The following is a 12157-nucleotide window of genomic DNA, read 5'->3' on the forward strand; positions in this document are numbered from 1 at the left end:
TCTGCTTTCTTATGTTATACTTTAGACTATTGTCCAACTAATCTTCTCAATGGCAAATTAACGACTCTTACCATACTATACTAAAAAAAAGTTTCACCAAGTCCTACATTAATCACTAAATAAAATATAAACTCCTGCTCCTAAAATCCAAAGACATGCAAAATCCTTTTCACCTAAATTTTGCAATCATTAATTTGGATGACTCTCTCTTCCTTGCTCTCATTTTGTCCTTTCCTGTATCTGGAGGCAGCTAATAGTTCAGCACATAGAGTGCTAAGGCTGAGGTCAGGATAGTCTGAGTTCAATCTGGATGACTCTAGACAAGTTACTTTGCCTTTTTCAGCCTTAGCTTTCTCAACTGAAAAGTGAAATATTAGAAGCACTTAGCTTAAAAAATTGTTGTAAAGAGAAAATTATAAATTTGTAAAACAAGTACCCTTTCCTGTCCTATTTGGAAAAAAATCTTTGTCATAGGCACTAAATCACTGCTATTAATTAAGAAAATGTATTCAATAAACTCCCTTCAGCATTACAAAAATTAATATTTTAAAACAATTTGAAAACAGGCAAAAATGTAGATTTGTCTATTCACATTAAAAAAAAGATGTTATTTATGACCACATGACCTTATTTGGTCTAGATTTCAAGATTAGTGCCAAATTTTTGTCTGTTTGGGTTTATAGCCACAAAGGAGATTTTTACGCCTATCAAGCAAAGGCATGTCATTGTAAATTATACCACCACATTCTTCTATTTTCTGCTTTTCTACAATGGTCAGTTTGTCCCAAGGTTTGGAGGCTGCCTCTAGACTTACAGGAATAGGACAGAGAAAGATTGATTTAATTTATCTATCTTTACTTTATCAGATACTGGACAACAAAAGTAGTTATATTGATCTGAGCTACTATTATATTATATGTTAGAAAAAATATTGCTATTCATCTTCTCTGAGAATCTGAGAATAAATTTTGCTGCCTTGTAACATAACACCTGTTCAGCTTTTAAGAAAAGCCATTTGATCCTATCATGAAATGCCTTTCCAATTTAGCATGATGCAGTTTCAGCTTAAAAGATACCTAGGACAAGGCCAGGAGGCTCTTTCCATCCTGACTATGGAACACTTGCGCCAAAGGGAAGCTTGCCCAACACCTGCACAGACTGAGGTAGAAACAAAGCATGTATGAATTCTTTTCATATCAACATAAAGACTGTAGTCAGAGAAATGATAGGATTTAAATTGGAATAACCCCCAAAAGTAAGAAGGGGTGATCTCATACATAATCAAGCTTGAGAAAAGCAGATCTGAAGTTAGAGGATTTTTATGCTTATGTTCTAAAGGTTCTAATTCTCATAGGGAATTAATATAATGCATTCTTTTTTGGAAATAGTTCATAATTTAGCAGTTTTTGTAAGTTACTGTATCTGTTATTATTTTACAAGGTGTGACACTATTTTCAATCATCTTACAATGAAGAAATGCCTCTCTCTATATATATATATACACATATATAGATATAGCTATAATCGCATCAACTATGGCAAATTGATAGTTTTAGCAAGATTATAATGAATTAAAATTTATATAATACTTATGAGAAAATACTTATAATATATAATAATATTTATAATATATAATACTTATGTGAAAAACATTCTGATGAAAGAAGACATAACCCTTGTCTTCTAGGAGCTTAGGTGGTGGAGAGACAAAGATTTATATATTATATGTAATGATCAAAATGGATGAGTCTAAGAGTTGAAGTGGAAGTACAGTAGATATACTGATTGAATGAGGAATATTTTTTGAAAATAGATTTTGAAAAAAAATTGATTTTTGAAATAGGTGTTGGAGTTCTGTGGGTGATAGTAAGAATTTGAGTAAAGATCACTGAAGACAGAATGGCTGTCATGAGCATAGGGCTCAATGACAGGAGAATCAGAATGTGATGAATGAACCATGAATAGTTCAATTTGGTAGAATATAGCATGGTGCAGTGGAGAGAATCCTGAATTTTATGTCTAAGAGACTGATTGAATACTAGCTCTATCACATACTGACTCCATGAGAGTGACCAAATACCTACTTATTTCCTCATCTGTAAAATTTGGTGGTTAAATTGACTTAGTTCTCTGGTAACCCTACATTTCTGATACTGGGACCCAAGTGTATCTATAGTAAAGAGTTCAATTAAGCTGGAGTATAAGAAAATGTGATAGAGTAGCAGAAGACATGGGAGAATTAGGTCTAATTTGCTGTTGTATTCGAAAGTGGGACTTGATTCAGTTGGAAATGAAGAGTCTTAAAGATTTTGAAACAGAAGTAATTCATAATCAGAACTATGCTTTTAGAAAATTCCTATGAAAGCTGAGTAAAGGATGTCCTGTAAAACACTGAAGGTGAATGCAAGAAGACCAAACAGATAACAACAAAAATAGTAACAATAACATCAGCAGTATTTTTCATTTATATAGTGCTTTGTTTGCATAACCCTTTACTTATACAATCTCACTTAATACTTAAAACAATCCTGCAAATTGGGAGCTATTATTATCTCCATTTTACCAATGAGGAAGTTTAATCAAAGAGGGGTTAAGTGACTTGCCTAAGAGCACAGAGTTATTAAATTTGGGTGGTAAAATTTGAATTCAGGTCTTCCTACATCTAGACTCAGTTCTTTATTCATTGTCATACCTAGCTGTTTTCAAAAGCTACTTGACAGGGAGAATGGGACTGTGGAGAATAGGTACTAAAATGTAATATTAAGAGGAAGGATGAGATATGTATAATTTTAGATATCCCCCTTTAGATAAGATTTATTTTACTAAATGCCTGAAGTAAACAAACCACAGTAAAGTAATACAGATAATTTGGTCACCTTATCAACTAGTTATCTATGTGCAAATTGGTTAATTGTGAGGATATCAATAATTTCTAACAAAGTTCCTAGAGAGCTTGAGATGATATTTTGGTGACATGGTAGAACATGTCATATCATGAAATTAACAGGCTGAAAAGTTCAAATGGAAATTTCATTAATGCAGTTTTAGTTTAAAAAAATCTGAATATCTGGTTTTAAAACTATTTTGCTTCCTAAGAAGTATTTTAATAGCTTTATAAGCTCTTTTTTTACTTTTGCTCATCTTTTCCCAAGATCTATACCTGTACATTATAATCTTTATACAGACAGAATATTAGATCATACTACCTAATAATATTCAACAGTGAGGGATTTATGAGGCTCTTTGCTTCTATTTAAATGGACACTACTTCCTCTGCCAAGACTTTAAGTTCTTTTCTTAACATGATCTGCTACATGCTTCAGTCTGGTAGAAGTAGCTACAATTCTTTAAAATTTATCATGATGAAGTAAAAATTAGGTAAGGTAGATATATTGAGTAGATATAGATAACTAGCTTTATTTTTACTGAGATGTAGCATTATCTCATTTGTAAATTTCTAGAGACAATAATGAAGATGGGGAGAAAACTGAGGGAATGGTAAATAGAGTAATAGTAACACCTAGATAGCCTCAGAGGCTCTCTAATAATTATTTTATGTTTTAGGAAAGTGAGACTCAGGTTGGTTAGTTAAGTAACTTCCAATTATATATAGAAACTCTTCAACCTTATGCAATAAGCAATATAAGTTATTCCTGACAATATTGGACTCCTTTTGGCTTGATGATTCCTTAGGTCTTATTCAATTCTAATAATCTAAAAATGGATTTTTGTGATCCTCTTCATTGAACCAGAAGGCGTTTTGCAAGCAGAGATGACCTCTTTCCATAGAATTACCTGTAGTTAAGGATTTATTTACTCACATTTGCCTAAAAATGTGAATAAACACGGTATCCCTGAGATAATTTCAACAACTCAATTTAAGAAAGAATCTATTAGTACCATTTAAGTAGATGATGTTATGCTACATATGTATATATAAAGATGTAAAGAGGAAGAAACAATCTCTACACTTAACATGCTTACACTTTATTAGAGAATACACACAATTTTTTGATAATAGATTTGGAGCTAGAAGGAATCTTAGAGGTCACCTAGCACTGTTCTCATCTCTGTACTCCCATTTGCACTTCAGAAGATGAGATTACTGAGGACCAGAGATGTTAAGTGAATTACCCAAGGTTACACAGAGGCACTGAAAGAGTCAGGAATCTAAACTAGGTTTTTCAATTATAAATTAGATATGTAAATATGAGATTATTTGAGGTAAAACACACTAACAAGGTAATCAGGAAAGTTTCCCACAGGAGTTAGTCATATGAGCTGAGCTTTGAAGGAATTTGCAGATTCTAAAAAGCTAGAGTTGAAGAGAAAGTACAGTCCAGGTGTGTGGGAAAATATGCAAAGACAAAGTGATAGATGAAATAACTAATTCAGGGAACAGAAAATTGCCAATTTGACTGAAACAGAGAAGAAGTGTAGAAATATTTTCTGGTATAATTTGAACCTAGAATTCTTCAAGGCAACAAATGAAATTTACTTATGGAATTAAGGGACTTGGCAATTCCTTCAATACAATATTAAAAGAAGTCCCTTTCCAATTATAAATTGGAACTCTTCAACCTTTTGCAACAAGCAATACAAGCAGTTCCTGACATCATTGGACTCCTTTCCTGGTACTTGGGCCCCTGTTACTTTTCCTTCAATAGTTGTTTAGAATGACAGTGCTTTTCACTTAAGTCTACCTGGTATTCTCTAGTCCTGTGGTAGCAGAAGGGAAAAGGATTAGAAATCATCTATCTCTTGCTCATCTCCTTGCTCTTAGCTGAATTTCCAGTCCTCAATGTTAGTTCTAAGAGCTGGATCCTTAGGTCTCATTTTTCTCAACATTTATCACAAGCCCTAAAAAGAATTTTATTCCCAAATCTCCCTTTCACTATTATAATTAGATGTTCTGGGACAACCTCAGTGTTTGTTCTCTGAACAGAATTAAGAGATGTAGAATGTGAGTTCAATCCTTTCTGTTTAAAGATTTCAATTACATTTTTTTATTCCCTGTTATGTCTGAGAGAGACTGAGACAGAGAGACAGAGACAGAGAGACAGAGAGACAGAGAGACAGAGAGAGAGAGACAGAGAAAGTTGGGAATCATAAGAAGGCCTTTCTTGTTTTTCATTTGTTGTTCCTAGAATGCCTTTTTAAGTTCTCATCATTTTTTCTTTATTCTTTTCTATCCTGAGTAAGGAGAAGGAAGAAAATAGCCTTGTTAGAGAAAACCAAATGGAAGGTGTTAGTCAGATCAATCCATGGGGCTCATAAAATAAAAGGAAACCAGTGACTAGTGACTGGGAAGGTAGATTATGAAGGGTATCCTCCAAGTTTCATTCATTCATTCATTCATTTATTCATTCATATTTATACCAGGAGACTTTAGCTCCCTAAGCTTTCCTCTTTGTGGAAAGGTATTTTTTTTTATCTTTGCATTTCCAATGTTTAGCATAGTGTCTGGCAAACTAGGAATATTATATATGTCTGTTGAGTTAAACTGTAATGAATTTACTTCCTAAACTCATGATATTTAACTCTCACAGAAACGTTCAAGCTGTAGGAACCATTACGAATATCTAGGATCTGGATCCCTGCTTCCCCTTGGACTGAGTTCAATGTATGCCTGACTTTCCAGTCTTGAATAAGCATACATTCCAATGAGGACATGGTAGCTTGTGTCTAATATTAAGTGCTTTTGTCTAGTACTAATCTTCATTAAAGAGTATTTATTAGACTTTTGTGGACTGGTTTAGGAAGCTAACCACTTTATTTGACATTGCCATTAAGAGAAATTGTGCCTAAAGTTCTAAACCTCTGACGTATAAAAGGCTTTTTAGAGTATAGTCCATTCACCAGATGGGTGCTCTCTGTAAAATAGAGTGGTTCACAGACATTTGGGAAAATGTGCTAATCTAAATATTGAGCATCTGCACTTATCTAACTGCAAAAATGGATATGATTGTAAAGTACAGTTTGTCTGATTGTCTAAGTCTCACTAAGAGCACTGAAAATGATAGAGTATTTTGTTTAAAAGTCAAATCAAATCATATACTCAATTTTATTATTTGATATTTGTACAACACTTTTACACTTTTCAAGTTACACTGACATCCATTCCCCAAATATCTTGATTCACATTATTCTCAGCATTTTATAAGTGAGTCAAAGAAAATGAGTCTAAGTAGGATCTCTCAGTTCATTCTGAGCTATTCTATTACCTAAAAGGATAACTAACCTTGATTTCTACAATTGAAGAAATGTGATTCAGATCACTTCTTTCAAGTGCAAACTCTTTGGCCCTGTATTTCTTCCTTTAGAACATAAATATTTGCCAATTGCCTACATGGTCTTTTGTCCTTCCACTCAATAAAGAGTGCAGATAAGAAATGCATTCATGTGATTTTGATTACATTAAATTAAAAAGCTTTTGCATGGGTAAAATCACTGCAATCAAGATCAAAAGAAATGTAGTAAACTGGGAAACAATCTTTATAACTAGTAGTTCTCACAAAGGACTCATTTCTAAAATATACAGAAAACTGAGTCAAATTAAAGAAAAGCCATTCCCCAATTGACAAATGGTTAAAATATATGCAAAGGCAATTTACAGATGAGGAGTGTGTGTGTGTGTGTGTGTGTGTGTGTGTGTGTGTGTGTGTTAAGATCCTTTGAATTCATATCTAGATCTCTGATTCAAAGCTGTGGTTTGTCATATTGCATCATACTATTCCTGGCTTTAGATAAATTTGATTAGGATTTCCAGAAGTTAGTACTATTTATTTAAAAGGGGTTCTGTAACTGTGAATTCTCATGAAAGGTTTTTCCTTTGGTTATTAACTTCCCAGACTGAGGAAAACATGACTCAAGTAAGGAATCATAGAATCATTCTTGACACATGTCCATTTCAGTACTTTTGCTCAGGACAAATAGCACAAAGTATAAGAGACAGCCCCAATCTTTTTTGTGTGTTTGTCCAATTTATTAAACTTTAGATTCAGAAGACCCCTAAGACTGGAAATAATTTCTCCAAAAATTACAGTCTAAAATTTTAAAACAAAGAAAAATATTATTTTGTATAATGAATATTTGGTAAATATTTGTAAGAAATTCATGGTTTCTTTTGGATTACCACAACTTCTTAACTGCTCTCAGTATCCAGTCATCCTTTTCTAATAAATTTTAGTAGTGAACATCTTGAATTCCATGCTAAGAAATCTATGCTTTATTTTGCTACTAATAGGAAGCAGTGGAAAGTTGTTTTTGAGGGGGTTTGGGGTTTATTTTATATGATTACAATAATTGTATTATAGGAGTAAACATAAACCTCCCCCAAGAAGAAGAGAAAGCTCAAGAATAGTGAGAGAGAGAGAGAGAGAAAAAAAATGTACTTCACTCTAAGTGACTCTGTCTCTGGGGCTCTGTCTTCTTTATCATAAGTCCACCATAGAAGTTGCTTCAATATTTTTCCCACAATTGCTATGTAACACAGCTTGTAAGCTGTATTTACCTGAACTCTATTCCTCCTCACTTTCATTTATTTTATTTTCTCTCTCTCCTTTCATCTGTCCCTGTCTAAAAGTATGTTGTATCTGAGTACCCTCTCCCACAATCTTTCCTCTCATCTATAACCTATTCCCCCATCCCCCCCATTCCCCCTTATCCCATCCCTTTCATCTCAATTTTTCTCTAGGGCAAGATAGAGTTATATACCCTATTATTTATGTATGTTATTTACTCTCTGAGTCATTCTGATGAGACTGAAAGCTCACTCATTACTCCTCACCTTTCTTATTTCACTTCATGGAAAAAGCTTTTTTCTTGACTCTTATGTGAAATATCTTAGCTCCTTCTTCCTCTCATTTCTCTTCCTCCTAGTACTTCCCTTTATCACCCATTGACTCCATATTTTTACTATATTATACCATTATATTCTGCTCCTTCCTGTGCTCTTTCTATATATGCTCCTTCTAACAGTTATTATAAATGAGTAAGTTCATATGAGTTATCAGTATGTTTCTCCCATGCAGTAATACAAACAGTTCAATATCATAGAGTTAGTCCTTCTTGTCCACCCACTCTATGATTCATCAGAGTCCCGTACTTGAAGATCAAACTTTCTGTTCAGTTCTGGTTGTTTCAATAGGAAAGTTTAAAAGTTCCCTGTTTCATTGAAATTCCATCTTTCCCCTGAAAGAGGATATTCCTTTTTGCTGGGTAGTTGATTCTTGATTGCAAACCAAGATCTTTTGTCCTCAAGAATATCAAATTCCAATCCCTACAAGCCCTTATTGTAGAAGCTGCCAGATTCTGTATAATCGTGACTATAGTGCCATGGTAGTTTGTTTCTGGCAGATTTTGGTATTTTCTCTTTGTTTTGGGAGTTTTGGTGTTTGACTATAATATTCCTGGAAGTATTTCTTTTGGGATCTCTTTCAGAAGGTGATCAGTGAATTCCATCAATTTCTATTTTTATCCTCTGCTTCTAGGATCTTAGGATAATTTTGCTGTATTATTTCTTGAAAAATGAAGTCTAAGCTCTTTTCCTGGTCATGACTTTCAGGTAGTCCAATAATTTTTAAATTATTTCTTCTGTATCTGTTTTTGAGGTTGGTTGTTTTTCCAATGAGATATTTCACATTTTCTTCTAATTTTTAGCTTTTTTTGAAAGAGTTTTATTTCTTCCCGATTTCTTGCAAAATCATCAGCTTCTTTCAGTTTCATTTTGCATTTGAAGGAGTTATTTTCTTCAGAGAGCTTTGATATCTCCTTTTCCAGATGGCCAATTCTTCTTTTTAAGGCATTCTCCTCATGATTTGCCTTTTGTGTTGCTTTTCCAATTTGGCCTAAACTAGTTTTTAACGTTTTATTTTCTTCAGCATTTTTTTTGTATTTCTTTCACCAAGGTACTGATTTGGTTTTCATGATTTTTCTGTATTGCTTTCATTTCTCCTCCCAGTTTTTACTCCACCTCCCTTTATGGATTTTCAAAGTCTTTTTTTGAGATTATTTTCATAGCCTGAGGCCATGTTCTATTTCTCTTAGAAGTTTTGGACATGGAAGCTTCGATTTTGTCATCATCTGAGCATGTGTTTTGATCTTCCATGGGATAAAAGTAATTTTCTATGGTCAGATTCTTTTTTTATTTCTGTTGTTTCCTCATTTCCTCAGCCCAAGACTAATTTACAGAACTTCCAAGGCTTTGGGAGTTTTTTGGGGGATACCTCACTCGGACCTGTATTCCTCCAAGGTCTTAAGCTCTCTTTCTTGTGCTTTGATATGCAGATGACCAGGCACTCCCCTCTGCCCTGGAGCTGTGAGGAGGGCCCCTACCACTTTAGCATGGAAGACCAAACTGCAGTCTGGATCTGAGTGTGGGCAAACAGCAGAGTCCTGCCACAGGGAGAGCAGAGAGATTTCTGCAGTCTCCCTGACCTGATTCCCTCTGAAGCTTCTTGCTGTAGGGCTGCTCTGAGGGTGGTGCTCCTCACTCCCCATTCATTCTGGTGCAGCAGAGTGCCCCTTCAAGTTGTTCCCAGGGATCCCTGGGATGTGCTGCAGCCAGGACTTTTTTCCAGTCTCTGGTCCTGGTGAAACACACCTTTTCTGCAGAACTTCTAAGATATCTTGGACTGGGAAAATGTATTACTCAATATGTCTGTGGGTTCTGCCCCTCTAAATTTTGGCTAGACTCATAATTTGATGCCTTGGGAATTTTTTCGGGACGAGTTTCTGGGAAATTCTGCCTTTATGCTGCCATCTTGGCCAGCACCAATCTTGATATCCTGACTCAGGCTCACCCATGTGAGACATGCTTTTGCTAACATGCACAAGTAGTGATGGTGGATAAAATATTCCTTTTCCCTCTTATGCAAATTCCTAGAGAAAAAGCAGTTCCACACCATGCATTTTGGAGGGAAAAAAGGGAATGACAGCAGAAAATAGACCTCTCTATAGGTTTATTGATTGAGTTTATCTTATGGTCATTTTTCTTTGATATAACATCATTCTGGGGGGCGGAGCCAAGATGGTGACAAGAAGGGATCTAGTCTTAGGAGTTCTCTGATAAAACTCATAAGCTAAGGACTCTAACTAAACTTTCGAAAGAATGCACAAAGGGACCCAGTGAGGCAGTTCTCATACTCAAGGTAACCTGGAAAAGAGCAGAAAGGCTCTGCTCCCTGGGGGTTGGAGGGCCTGCCAGAGTGAAAGAACTTCAGCCACCAGGAGGCAGCCCCAGGGCGCTGGGGGTCTCAGCTCACAGCAGCGGGGGAGTCTCCTGAGCTGCACCTGGGGAGCACCAGGCACAAAGAGGAGGAACAGCAGGGGACCTCTTCCAGAGCGAGCACATGGAGCCCAGCCCTCAGGGCACACAGCAAGCAGCATCTTCTTTCCCTAGTCCTGATCCAGGAAACAGAAGCAGGCAAAGCCAGTAAGTAGGAGCCCCCAGGGCATGAGCCCATTGAGCTGAGGGAGGGGAGTGAAGAGAGACTGCTGAGCTCTATCCTTTGCCTCTGGAACAGGACTCTGAGGCTCTGACCACATTCAGATCCTGATAACAGTCTAGCCCCCCCATAGAACAGCAGGGCTTCCCCACCTCAGGCCTGTGGCAGAGGGGGGCGCATATGGTCATTCACAGACCAGGCGGGAGGACAGAGCCTCACACACTGAGACCCTTGTGGGAGTATCCCAAAGGCTCAGGAAGCACCCCAAAACCAGGCCCAGGCTGGGAAAAGGAGCAAGCAGAGAAACAAAAGGAAGACTATTGAGAAATATTTTGCAAATGAGCCCAAGAAGGATCAAAATACTCAGTCTGAAGATGAGGAAGCACAAGGTCCTGCATCTAAAGACCCCAAGAAAAACAGAAATTGAGCTCAGGCTATGACAGAGCTCAAAAAAGATGTTGAAAGTCAAATGAGGGAGTTAGAAGAAAAACTGGGAAAAGAAAGGAGAGAGATGCAGGAAAAACATGAAAATGAAGTCAGTAGCTTAGTCAAGGAAATCCCCCAAAATGCTGAAGAAAACAGCATGCTAAAAACCAGCTTAGGTCAAATGGATAAGACAGTTCAAAAAGTTATTGAGGAGAAGAATGCTTTGAAAAGCAAAATTGGCCAGATGGAAAAAGAGATAAGAAAACTCTCTGAGGAGAACAAATCCTTCAGACAAAGAATAGAATTAAGGAAGATTGATGAATTTACCAGAAATCAGGAAGCAATACTTCAATACCAAAAAAATGAAAAATTAGAAGAAAATGTGAAATATCTCATTGAAAAAACAACTGATATGGAACACAGACTTAGGAAAGATAATTTAAAAATTATTGGAATACCTGAAAGTCATGATCAGGAAAAGAGCCTTGACATCATTTTCAAAGAATTACTACAGGAAAATTGCCCTGATATTCTAGAAACAGAGGACAAAATAGAAATGGGGAGAATCCACTGATCCCCCCGAGGAAGAGCTCCCAAAAAACCAACCCCTAGGAATATTATAGACAAGTTCCAGAACTCCCAAGTCAAAGAGAAAATATTACAAGCAGCCAGAATGACACAGTTCAAATATTGTGGAGCTGCAGTCAGGATCACACAGGACTTAGCAGCAACTACATTGGAAGCTCATAGGGCTTGGAATACAATATACTGGAAGGCAAAAGAGCTTAGAATGCAGCCAAGAATGAACTACCCAGCAAGGCTGAATGTCCTCTTCCAGGGAAAAAAGATGGACTTTCAATGAACCAGGGGAATTTCAAAGGTTCCTTTTGGAATGGCCAGAGCTGAACAGAAGGTTTGATCTTCAGATACAGGACTCAGGTGAAGCATGGAGATTGAAAGAGGGGGGTAAATATGAGGGACTTGATGATGATGAACTGCATGTATTCCTGCATATAAAAATGACACTGATAATACTCATATCAACCTTCTCAGTTAATAGAGCAGGTAGAGGGAGCTTTTATAGTTGAAGTACAGGAGAAAGCTGAATTCGAAGACAAAATATGGTGTAAAAATGGAGTCAATAGAAAAAAAGGGAAATGTAATGGGAGAAAGAAAAAGGAGAGGGGGAATAGTCCAAGATATTTCACATAATAAGATTTTTTTTAATACAATGAGCTATTGCAATGATATGGAAGGGGGGAGGCAAGGGGGAATGAGGGAAA

This window comes from Macrotis lagotis, chromosome 1 (genome assembly GCF_037893015.1).
Source record: "Macrotis lagotis isolate mMagLag1 chromosome 1, bilby.v1.9.chrom.fasta, whole genome shotgun sequence".
NCBI lineage: Eukaryota > Metazoa > Chordata > Mammalia > Peramelemorphia > Peramelidae > Macrotis > Macrotis lagotis.